Genomic DNA, 13,633 nt, shown 5'->3' on the forward strand with positions numbered 1-13,633 from the left:
AAAACATAAAGTATTTGCAACAGTAGCCTTGTTTATTCATTATTGCAACTTTTTTTTAATGAAACTTTAATGATAACATTACTTACACATTAGATTTAATAGAATTAATAAGGCTGGCTGCTTCAGTAACAGATTGAACAGACAAAGCTTCACGTTGTCTCCATTAATCTTAATCAAAACAAATACTTTTGCAGTATCTGTAGGTTTGATTTTTCTATACATGTTTGTTTCACTGCATCCCTCATGGTTCAGAAAAGATATCACAAATGTTGTATTGTTTGAAGAGACTTTGATTTTCCAAAGATGTGTTCTGTTTGAAAGAAACTGCAGAACAAAATTCCCCCTTTTTTGAAGGCCGCTGTAACTCTCCAGCTGTCTGAGACCACGTAACAAAACAATATCTCTTCTGTTTCTTAGTACAACATTTAGCACATCTTCCAGACATGCGGTGCTTTTGTGTACTGTGTAAAGATTTCTACACTGTGAAGGGCCAACGACTGCTTCAACAAATCCTTGCGGGTGGTTACATTATTTATCATTGTATAAGATAAGATGACCTTTATTAGTCCCACAGGTGGGAAATTTGTTTTGTTACAGCAAAAGTGCAAAGTTATGTAGCAGAAATTAGAAAACACTGGAATGTAATAAAATAAAATAAAATAAAATACTATATACAATAGAATAAAATAGAAATACAAATGCTATATACAACTGAGTAAGAAAATACAAAAGTACAACTTCGTCAAAAGAAGAATTATATCAAATTAAATCAAACACTATGTAAAATGAAGATGTTTTCTCTCTCCAGGGGCCAGGTGGTTACATTGCCAGGTATGAGCAAAACCTCTGCTTGAGCCATCAGTAGAGGTCAGCTTTTACTAGAATGTGTATGTGCAATTATGCACTTTGTGCCTGCAGCTAAACAGTACTCACCAGAGACCCTGTAATCTAACCAGACATCAAATTTGGGTCAGAGTTTGCCATGAAGCTGGTATCATTTCTGCTGGCCCTTTAAGCCTACCTCATGTTTATTTATTTATTCATCTCCTGAAAGCTGGCTAGCATAGCCTAAACGACCAAGTAGAATAGATTCTGTCATCGCTGCGCCTGCCTCGTAGTGTTTATGAATTGCTGTATCAGCAGGGCACATCGTCACACTGTTGGTGGCTTGCTCCTGCCAGCAGACCTGAAGCAGAACTCAAAAGATCCATAATCACGTACATACAGTATAGAGATACTAACGCTTGTCTAGACATGTGCGTTGCTATATTTGATCATGTTCACAATCTAGTTACTATAGGAGAATTGTATTACCTAGGAAAAAGACATCCTTTCCTTTGTCCAGTGATGCTTGATTTTAAAGCTTGTGCTGCTCAGATCAGGCAGGACATGTCCTAATAATAAAAGAACACATATGCAATAGCTGAGCATCAACAGTATCAATCCATAAATATTTAAAATCTTTATGTAGCCTTCCTCTGGTGGGCGACAATCATGTCTTCAGTTCACCCTAAGCTTCTAAATCCCAATTGTCTCTGCTTCCCTCTCACTCATTTCAAAACTGATTTCAGCTGATTTGCACGAAGTCTCAGTGGATAGGAAGTCAAGGATTGAGAAGTATTAAATGTTTATACAGTGTGCTGCAAATTGAAAGCTAAATAATCTAACATAAAATGCTAAAGGTTTTTTGTGTGTAAGGGACAACTTTAAAATATAAAGTCAATAAGTCTTATGAGTTCATGAAAAAACTGATAATGCCGCCTGCTTCTCTGCCCATTTCTTTGTAATCTTCAAATCTAGTGGCAGGCTCTACCAGCCATTCCCCTTTTTCATTTTTGTGCATACTGCATAGTCTTTTCCCCTTATGCTATGCTGGAGATGTAATACACACAGCATTACAGTGTAGCAATCAATACCAGACTGCCGTCCACATTTGTCAGTGAGATAGGGATCTGGCTTAAAAACAGCCCTGGGTGATTTTTTGATAATCTCCAGGTGGTAAGCATGAAAGTTCAATCTAACTCTGCTATGACTGCATGGCACAGACGGTTACTAACAGCACTGTGAAGTTGAATGATTTTGCAAGCCCTGGAAAAGTGAAAAGTGAAAACAGGCATTTATCCCTGAATGTCATTGAGACAAAGGAGGTCATTGTGAAGAAATTGCAGAAAAAGGGAGTCACTCATCTCTCAGTGATCATAAATAATGCAGTGGTGGAAAAAGTGGACACCTTTAAATACCTTACACAAAGACTCGACATGAGCTACGCCTTTCAACTGTTGTTTTTAAAAAAGCCTCTGTGGTCTCAGATGTTTAAAAATCTTTTGCCTAAGAACTCAAATCCTTACTGCTTTTTGACCAGAAAAAGATGTAGAGAGACTTCTGACTACACCAGTAAAGATCTGAAAGTCCTTAAGAGACTGGTGTGCATTGCTGAGCACATTATTGGGTCTAAGCTGCCCAATCTACCAGAAAGAACTATACACACAGCTAGGAAGGCCCTTAAATTTTAAAGGACACAACACATCCACACAACAGCCTGTTCTCCATGATAGTATCAGGGGGTAACAGAGGGTATCAGGGTAAAGGAGCCACAAATCCCACACCAGCAGACTAAAGAACAAATTTCTCCCACAAGCTATACATTACTGAATATAACACATGAACAATACATACCGTACTGCAAAAGTGTATGTCAGGTCTCAACAGTGTACAGTACCAGAACCTATTGCATTGTTGCCTTTTATGTTGTTTTTATACTATGTACTATAGTATTTTTCCTTACTTTAAAGCTTATTTTTTATCTGATAATGCTACATGGGACCCGTAAGTATTTCACTCAATAGCATTTGGATAATAAAGTGACAAAAATTGTCTAGAATCTTAAATCTAGTGAAAAGAAAGACTGCAAATACAGAAAAGGGGATGCTATAAGATCATATACTGGCAATACTCATGATACTAAGCCAAGTATTCCATCCATCCATCCATCCATCCATCCATCCATCCATCCGTCCATTCATCCATCTTCTTCCACTCCAGGGTTACAGGGGCTAGAGCCTATCCCAGCTGTGATAGAGCAGGACGTGGACTACATCCTGGACAGACTGTCAATCTGCCGCAGGGCTGACACATTTAGATCGACAACCGTTCATGCTCATGTTTACACTTACAATCAATTTGGAATCCAGAGTGCATTAACACAATCCACACAGACAGGCAGAGGGAGAAGATGCAAACTCCACACAGACAGGCCCCAAAATGGATCTGAACCTTCTTGCTGTGAGACTGCACCACAAATTCGCCTGCCGGTAGTCCATAAGTTATTTTCATAAGAAAAGTTTTCCAGTTTTTCATAGGGGGCACCTGAGGTGCTCCTAGGAGAGACTAGTTTACTCCACATTATAAAGGAGGACACAAAGGAGCAGTAAATACAATCTGAGCTCCAAATTATCAAACTATTCACTGAAACTAATGTATTCCAGCAGATGTTGCACCAATCTGCCAGTCTGTCTCATGGTTCACCTTTCAGTTACCTGTGAAGATAGAAAAGATTCTGCTATACTTTAACTTGCTGACTTGGGGTAAAAACCCTCTCCAACCATGAGGGAAAAAATCCACCACTTCCTAAAAAGAATCAATGGCTCAGATCTTGACTATTTAAAACTGAAATGTTGAGTCAGCAATTCATATACAAGTCATATAAGATATAAATAATTAGCTCACAGGTCTTTGAGTACTCTTTAGTACATTTCTTTATTATTTTGAGGTTAAATACAGTAAACAAAGACACAGATAAAAATGACAATAACATTATGCCTGTTTTCCCCCACGTTTTCTGTAGATATATGTAAGGCAAGGCAAGGCAAGTTTATTTATATAGCACAATTCAACAGCAAGGTGATTCAAAGTGCTTTACATAGACATTAAAAAATAAAAAACAATTAAAAAGCATGATTTAAAAAGAAAAAGAAAAAAAGGAACAGTAGATAGAATCGGTAGTCAAAACGTAAGTTTTGAAATGTAAGCTTCAAAGTAAAACAGTGCAGATTTGATGCTTTATTCAAATGCAGCTGAGAATAGGTGATTCTTCAACCTGGATTTAACGATGTAACAATGCCACTTTTGTGATTGTTTTCTTTTTACCTATTAAATATTTTTTTAATTAATATTTTGACTATTACAATGTGAACTGAAAATCTGACATCATGACCAATGTTCCCTCTAAGCTGCCCGCGCGCAATTGCGCACTGCTGGCACGGTCTCTGCGCACAGAAAATCTGCGTTGTGCACAAAAAATCTGCGTTGCGCACAAAAAAATCTAACATGAATTGAAATTAAAATTAATACTTTAACAATTCTGTTTTGCAGTGTTAGTCAGTAAGTGCCTGGCTGTTTCAGCTGCTAGGATTAGAACGATGCCACCTTATCCCATAGTCCAGCCAATCACGCGATTCACATTCGTATATACGCAGCTAATCAACGTCGTTGACAGGCTATGACAGCGTCCTTATGTGCCAACACCGGTGTTTTAGCTAGCAAAGCGGCGTGGCTGATGTGGAGTGATGCCACGTTAATGACAACGTGGACAACCACTGGAGATGTGAGCAGGACAGATGGAACAATTGACGGAAAAAGTGTGGACTTTATACCAGTTTTTAAATTGTGTTGATAGGCTACATAAAACCAGAGTTATGATAAAAATATCTGCAATGTTTGGTTTTCTTCCTGAATACTATCGTTGTTTATATTTACTGCAGGAAGAAACGGTAAAAACGGCATTTTATAAGGAAAACGCTGGAAAGCACTCTCCACCTGTGAGCAAAAACAAAACCAAAAAACATCCACCCTTTCCTATTGGTTGAAAAATGTAGCATGTCGACCAATCAAAAAATAATATGGCAACATGGCATTTAGTGGTTTAGGAAGGGGGAAGTTTTAGGAGTGACGGCGGTGTTTTGAGATGTGAGAGATTTTCGACGTTTAGCACACATCTTGTGTAGTTAGTGTGTCGTGTAGTCAATAGTTTTGTTGTGTGTGTCAGAACAAAGAGGCGACTGCTGAATGTTACAGCTGTTACAGGAGTGATACATCTCCTGTTGTCACAACTGCAGGTATCAGGCTGTTGTTCTCCTTTATCTCATAGTGGACAGAAATTATTTTTGGAGTGGCACAAATAATTTGTGTGGCATTAGATTTGATGCAGAACAGCTGATTGTTCTGTAAATAGTTTGAAATGTTTATTTAAAAAACGCCTTGGCTGCATTTTTAGGTAAACAGCTGCAAAAAACTTTGTTTGCATAACTCAGTAACTATTTTGAAGAAGTAACTATATAATTAATTGCCCAACATTGGTCATTATATACTGTATATTGCAGACAGAGAGTTACAGGACTCTCTCCCAGACCACAGACTCATAATACAAGTCAGAGCTTTATAAAAAAAAAAAGAAAGTTGTGTTTTCAAAATTCAAAAAAGTCCAAGTTATTTTTACTTCCAATAGTGTTAACATACTACACAGGTCATGAACAAGTTTTTTTTTAATTTTCATTGTAAGTGGGCTAAAGCAGTTAATTAAAAGTAGTCTAACATAAATGTAAATGCTGTGATTTGATTATTTTAATAAACCATGTAACTTGGATGGATTCGATGCTGGCGTGATCACAGTGCACACGTCTGCTGTTGCTCACAGTGGTCCAAACAGGGATCGCTCAGGGAGTTTGTGTGTTCGCTCAGACACATGAAAAATTAGAGGGAACATTGATCATGACCTCCTTGAATATTCACAAACTAACATGAGCTTGAAACTGGTGAGCAACAGGCATGCACTGCATTCCATTAGAGTAATGTTGACATTCCTGTATCTTTATAAGGAGACAATACAGGGGCTCACATTAAAACTGAGTGGGTGGAATAATTCTCATTATATTAAACATTGTCATTGTGAGTTTTAACAGGCAGTAACTGCCAGTGAATGTCCACAAATAACACCACCATGTAACCCTATAATAAAACTAAATTATCATTTTTTTGTGAATTAAAAAAAGGATAAATCTAAGCATTAGAAATGCTAGTGTCTGTATGTTTAAACTTTGGAACAAGTCACAATTCTGTTTTTCTTGCTGTCAGATTTCATTACAACCTAAGCTAGCCTCTATGTACCCACTCAACTATTGTTCTCAGTTGCAGGGAATATCCCCTGTGTTAATAACACTTTTTTTAAACTTATGCAAACAAATATTTGAGTCTAATTCCAGCTGAAAAAGAAAAATGGTTTAACCCTCAACAACAAATGTCTTTTTTTTATTTAGAATTAGCCAAAAACAAAAATATACAATATAATAAAAAAAATGAACATAAATAAACCACAACTTGTATAAACAAGAATAAAAAAAACAAAACAAGCGGTGTACCTACTAGTTAACATATGTATATAACAATTCAAAAATATAAGATGCTGGATTACGGTTCATACAAATTCGGGATGCCTTGACAAAATGTAATGTTTCCATTTGTCCCAGATCTCAACAAATGTGTCATATTGGAATCTGTTAGGGAATGTAATTTTTCACCATTTTAAACAACCCATAGACAACCTCATGCCAGTCATTTAGTGATGGAATTTTTACACTTAGCCATTTCTTATTGACAGTCTTTCAGGCAGCCAGACTCAAAATGCCATATAACAGCTTGGTCACTTTATCCACGTTTACTGAGCGAAAACATCCAAACAACAGTTCATCCGAATGAAAAAGAAGTTGCATACTGAAAATCATCTGTAACTCAGAGTGAATCAAAACCCAAAAAGTGTTTATCAATGGAGAGGACCAAAACAAGTGGAGGTGCTTTACTCCTTGGGCCTCACAGCTTCTCCAGCAGCTGGAGGAGTTGGAATAATGTTTACTTTGTGCAGGTGTAATAAAAAAAATCTACAAACACTCTTCCAAGCAAAACACCTGCATATATTAGAGCTAGAGATTCTCCACTGAAAAGCACATTGCTGATACCAAGTGTCATTTGAAATTACCATATATTTGTTTCCCTTTCCCATTTTTGTTTGATGTAAATTGGATTCAAATTCTTAACCTCCTGTAAACCCTTGTACAGTCTAGAAATCACTTGGATCCACATGGTATGCCTTAACAAATATATTCAGAACAGGAAGAGAGAAAAGATCTGTTCTCTTGGGTATAAAGTTATGTAGATGGTGCCGGATTTGGAGAAACCTGAAAAAAACCCCGCATTGTTAACTGGTATTGATCTTTTATTGACTGGAAGTTCCTAAGAGTTTCCTTATCATAAAACGTACGGTATACCGTTAAGCCTTGTCCTGCCCACTTTTTATATCTCGCATCTAATTTACTGGGTAAAAAAATCAAGATCATAAGTGCACCATTATAAGATCCTAGCCTCTTCATTCCAATCATTCTTGTTAAGAAATTGTAACCAGAGTTTTAAAGCCAAGTTATTGCATTGGTTTCCTTGATTGATTAGTTTTTTAATAAGTGTCCCCTAAGCTTGCCTGAATTGGAAAATTTTTCTTTCTTTCCATCTCGCTTGGTAATCTACATTACACCAACACACTAGGGTCCTTAGTTGAGCTGAAACATAATAATCTTTCATTCATGGCAACGCTAACCCCCCTTTATCCTTAGCCAGCTGCATAGTTTGGTACTTAATTGGTGGTCTTTTCCCCTGCTATATAAACCTGGAAATGAATTTGTCCCACTCCTGAAATTGTTTATCAGTTATTTCAACTGGCAGTGTTTGGAACAAATAAAGCATCCTAGGCAAAGCATTCATTTTGACCGTACCAATATGTTACTCGAAATTTAGGATTTGTATTAAGTAACAAAACAACAAGTGTCTAAAAATATAAAACCTTACATCCATCCTCTCCCAGCCTATCCAAGCTGCCTTGGGCAAGTGGCAGTACACACCCTGGACACGTCAACAATCTATCACAATATAAAACTAATACTTTAAAAAAAATTAAAAATTAAGGACAGCTCATCCTGCCAACAGCTAATGCTCTTTCCTTTAGATAAATCCTAAGAACCACACGAAGACCTGCAGTCACACAGTTAAAATCACCTAAGGCTATCAGCATGAATTTAAATGCAGGCAACAGCCCATCTTGTAAAGGAAGGATAAAAGGTTATGGATTTTCACTTACCATCATGTCAATGCTCTTTAAGCAAACTGTGTTGCACTCTGCTATTTGACAAGGTTTCCAGCGGTGTATCTGATATGCTATAAGATTCGTGTTGTAGTGGCTGGTAGGTAATTACAATGCAAAGATAGGTATTAATATAACAAATTTGATTAATAGGATATTTTTTTTCTGAAAAGGTTATATTTCAGAAATGATAGACTCGGTCAAAATGCAGTAGAAATACAGAAGAATTAATAATAATAATAATAACAATGGCATTATTATTATTTCTTCAGAGTTCATCTTCATTCCACTTCTACTCCCCCTACGAGAGTGGAAAGAGGAGCAGAGGACTCCACCTCTTGCAAACCATCTGTTATCAGTCTCACACCTCTCACACTGTCTCAACCCGTGTCTTTCACTCTCTTTCTCTCTCCACCACTATCAATCTAGCTCTTCTACTCCATCTGACAGCAGCCATCCATCCTGTGAAGCAGCTTCTGCTCCACTTGCATTACAGAGAAGGAGCGACGCACATGCAGAGAAACTCACACTCTCACAGCTTGGAGTAAATACACCTCCACTGGTCGGTTCAATAAGATGCTTTAAATTAAGGAAAAGGGCAAGTCGTTTCTCTAGGGTGCATTTTAATAGCGGAGCTGCTGATTTTTCACCTTCTACTTCTTCTGCTTCTATTCTCTAGAGGTCTGATTGTTTTACTCTCGTTGTTTTAGCATTTAGCAGCTGCTTCCCTTCCTGAAACCAAACTTCCAACCTTCATTTATTAATCCATACAGTATATAATGGATATTTTTCCACTCAATAAAATAGTGTCATTTAAGTGGAGACATCTGTCAAAACGTGTCAAAATGCCCATAAATATTTGTCCAGAATTATTTTGTGAACTGAACAGCACTAAAAACCAAGTTGTGGTTCAAGTACAAAGTGAGTACTCTAATCCAAACAGTGGTAGATTAGAAAAGAGTATGGATCTCTGACAATGCAGTTAGGAGAAAAGCTGATGGAGGGGAGCAGTCATCTTTATTTGCAGATCCATTCTCATTTGTAAATGTATTTGTTATGAAAAAAAGTGTTGTAGCTGTCATCTCAGTATGCTAATAAGCATGCTAACCTGCTCACAATGACAATGTTGATTTTCAAATGTTTAGCAAAGGCATTGTTACATATCCATTCTACAGCCCTTGAAATGGGAACTACCCTGTGGTGTGTTATCATCAAGAATATCTCTTTAAGTTGCCTCAGATAAGAGCAGTGACAACAATCTTTTTACACAAGGTCAAAGAGAGGGTCTGTAAGTGTATCCTGTGTTGATATTTTTACCGAATGGTGATCCCACTTCTAGAAACTGTTTATTGACTGGCCAGCTGACCTGACGAGACAGCGTGCCCAAGGTGTTATGGAACCATCCATCCACCCATTCATTGATTTTCTGATGCTTATGTCAAGTTGCAGTGGTAGAAAAATAAAAATGGTAAATGGCTTGTATTTGTATAGCGCTTTTCTAGTCCCTAAGGACCCCAAAGTGCTTTACACAACCTGTCATCCACCCATTCACACACACATTCACACACTAGAAGGCTAAGAAAGGTTGTTTAGACATCCCCTGTCCCTTGAATATTTTTTTCAGCTCCTCCTAGGGGATCACTTTCAGTTAACAGGCTAGAATTGTCAACAGAAATAATATATATTGTAAAATAAAATGACAGTGAGGCTGCAACTCTAACTCTAACTCTGAAAACAGAAGCTGTGAGATGGACCTTTAAAAAGGTAAATCCTCACAAAGCTCTAGGACCAGACGGCATCCCAGGCCGGCTACTCAGAGTGTGTGCAGACGAGCTGGCAGAGGTGTTCACCAACATCTTCAACCTCTCCCTGAGGCAGTCAGTGGTCCCCACGTCCCTCAAAGCATCCACCATCATTCCCGTTCCCAAAAAATCAGTGGTTTCCTGTCTGAATGACTACCGTCCTGTTGCACTGACATCCGTCATCATGAAGTGCCTGGAGCGGCTGGTCAAAGGTCATATCTGCTCCTCCCTCCCTGACACACTGGACCCTCTTCAGTTTGCCTATCAGACAAGCAGAGCCACAGAGGATTCCATCGCCCTGGCAACGCACACCACCCTCACTCACCTGGAGAAAGGGAATACATTTGCAAGGATGCTCTTCATCGACTACAGCTCGGCATTTAACACCATCATCCCCTCAAAACTTGCCACGAAGCTCGTCGACCTTGGGCTGGGAACACCGATCTGCAGATGGATTCTAAACTTCCTCACAAACAGGCCCCAGGTGGTGAGAGTTGGTAAGCACACCTCCTCATCACTCATCCTAAACACAGGTACGCCACAGGGTTGTGTGCTTAGCCCCCTCCTATATTCCCTGTTCACACACGACTATGTTGCTAAACAAGAGTCCAACATCATCATCAAGTTTGCGGATGACACAACCATCATAGGCCTCATCACAGACAACGATGAGACGGCCTATAGAGAGGAGGTGATGGCGCTGTACGAGTGGTGCCTGGAAAATAACCTGACTCTCAACATCAGCAAAACTAGAGAGATGATAGTGGACTACCGGAAACGACCAGTCAGAGAACACCAGCCCATCTACATCAACGGTGTCAAGGTCGAAAGGGTCAGCAGCTTCAAGTTCCTTGGAGTCAACATCACTGAGGACTTCTCCTGGACCCTTCACACAGACACTGCTATCAGGAAAGCTCGCCAGCGGCTTTACTTCCTGAGGAGGCTGAGGAAGTTCAGCATGAATGCCAACATCACCTCAAATTTTTACAGGTGTGCAATTGAGAGCTTGCTGACGAGCTGCATCACAGTTTGGTACGGAAGCTGCTCTGCCAGCAGCCGTAAATCACTACAGAGGGTGGTGAAGGCAGCAGAGCACATCACTGGCACGAGGCTTCCTGCCATTCAGGACATTTATCTCCAGCGATGCCTCCGTAAAGCACACAGCATCATCAAGGACCAGAGCCACCCAGCACATCAGCGGTTCTCCTTGTTACCATCTGGCAGACGTTACAGGAGCCTGTCTGCTCGGACTACAAAACTTAAAAACAGTTTTTACCACCAAGCCATACGACACCTCAACCACAACACTTAAACACACACAACACAGCACTCAGAAGCTACCTGCAGCTTCACAAGTACTCTGTTTAATCTGCACTGGTCACTCCACTTTAATGTCATTGATATTTATATTTAAAAGTGCAATACTGTAATTTTCTGCTGCTCATTCCTGTGCAATATCCCATCTGCCCTCCCGTCATATTTCTTTTCAAGATTTTCTTATTTAATCACTAGTGTACATATATTTATATTTATAGATACATATATATTTAGTCATCTTTTCTCTTTTACCATGTCTCTCTAATATTTTGCTCCTTACTATTTTTCTATTTTCTTTATTATTTTATTTTATTATATTTTCTCCTACTGTATCATGCTGCTGAGTGACTGCTGCTCGTCAAACACATTTCATTGCAATGTTGACCCTGTGCTAACTTGCATATGACAAATAAAACTGAAAACTGATTCATTGTGTTGTTTGTACTTTTGCTGCTCCAGCTACAGAGCAGTCCTTCAGAGAGAGGCAAGGACTATTTTTTCTCACCACAAAAGTAAAAAATTATTATTAACAGGGAAACTGAATGTCACAGAACATTCTTCAGATATTAGGTGCATATTCTAAAACTCTTTATTATGACAGAATGCCCAATTTAGGTTTGATAAATAATTACTGTAGGCTACCATAGTTTCTACTAGTGTTGGTATCACGCTTGTCTAGTAATTGGTCCCTAAATCCCATCTGAAATAAACAGCTGTGTTAACCAAGATGGTAGATCCCAAGATCTCATATCTCCATCCCTCCTTCTACATATAGTCTGCCTTTTGTTAACCTGTTAAGCTGATGTTGTTCAGCTCTCTGTGATGACATTCTTGTGCAACACTGCATGAAACTCACACCAGGGTCTCCGAGTTGGCAGACTAGCTTCATTGAGTGGTGGTCTCCAGCTCGCACTGTGGTGGTCTGAAGCCTAATTGAGCAGATAGAATGAACAATATAACCTCCAAACTGAAGCCATAGTTGTCAGACAGAAGAAGGTAAGTCGCCCAGTTGGGCTTAGAACTGAGTTACTACTTTAAGTGGCGTTTTCAAATACTCAGGGGGCTTCACTAGCAGTGAAAAAATGAAGTCTGAGACTGGCAGTGTATTGTTGCTATGGCTTTGGTGAGGTAATAAAAGGAGAGTTAAGCCCAATTACTGGTCAATCAACACTTGACTCTCGGGCATAACTCTGAAACGCGCACCTTAAAGTTGATAACTCGTAACCTGGAGAGGAAATTGAGTTTCACTATATATCTATATATATCTATCTATCGATCGATCGATCGATCGATATATATATATATATATATATATATATATATATATATATATCTATCGATCGATCGATCGATCGATCGATCGATCGATATATATATATATATATATATATATAGATAGATAGATAGATAGATAGATAGATAGATAGATAGATAGATAGGGGTGCAACGATACACAAAATTCACGGTTCGGTTCGGTTCGATACTTTGGTGTCACGGTTCGATATTTTTTCGATACAAAAAAAATGTTCATGCCTTTTTAATTTGTCATTTATTAAAATTATAAATATATATTTTAACTCAAAAGTACAGTTTTTAAATTTAACCCTAACCCTTGTGCGTGTTTTTTATTTTGACAGCGAATGCGCACCTGCGGACCACTTATGTGCAGCCCTGGTTATTTAGCTCGTCATATTGCAGCCACAGAAATTCTTTTGTCCATGAAACCATAAAGCTGCACTTTCTTTTTGCCTTATAGTCTGATTTGTCATAACTTCTCCGTTTTGTGGTAAGCTTTTCTTTGGCTGTCACTTCTTCACCCTGACCTGTCTTATTTGGCTCAGCAGAACTAAAATATATATCTGTCTGTGAAGGTTCTCAGTCATCCAGGTCATCGTAGTCAAATATATATCCTGCTGCTTTTACACACGCACTCACATAAGCTCAGCGATTCTCTGCGCGATCAACCTCTCACATGTTTAAGCTTGCTGCGGGAGATTTCACTTGTCATGTTTGCATAGTAAGCTAACAATTAATAAGACGATGTCAGAGGAATTGTCACATATTGACAGTGGCTCACCGATGCCAATGACATAATTACCCAGCTACATTTCTGAAAGAATGCAAAAGCATTGACATATATTTTTCCTTCCTACGATAGGCCGACGGGCAGGGCAGAGATAAATTTTGGTAGTCCGACTGAAAAAAATCGCTAGCCCCGGGACGTCGGGCTAGCGATATTGCGAGCCCTGTATCTGATTGAGGAATCACTCATCTTTGGAAAAGAGAGTTTATTACAGAGAAATGGCTCTTTCCAAAATAAAAGCTATACTATCCG

The sequence above is a fragment of the Aulonocara sp. 'chitande type north' Nkhata Bay genome, linkage group LG6 (genome assembly GCF_057382095.1).
Source record: "Aulonocara sp. 'chitande type north' Nkhata Bay isolate Kocher_YH1m ecotype deep benthic linkage group LG6, A_spYH_male_GT1.1, whole genome shotgun sequence".
Lineage (NCBI taxonomy): Eukaryota > Metazoa > Chordata > Actinopteri > Cichliformes > Cichlidae > Aulonocara > Aulonocara sp. 'chitande type north' Nkhata Bay.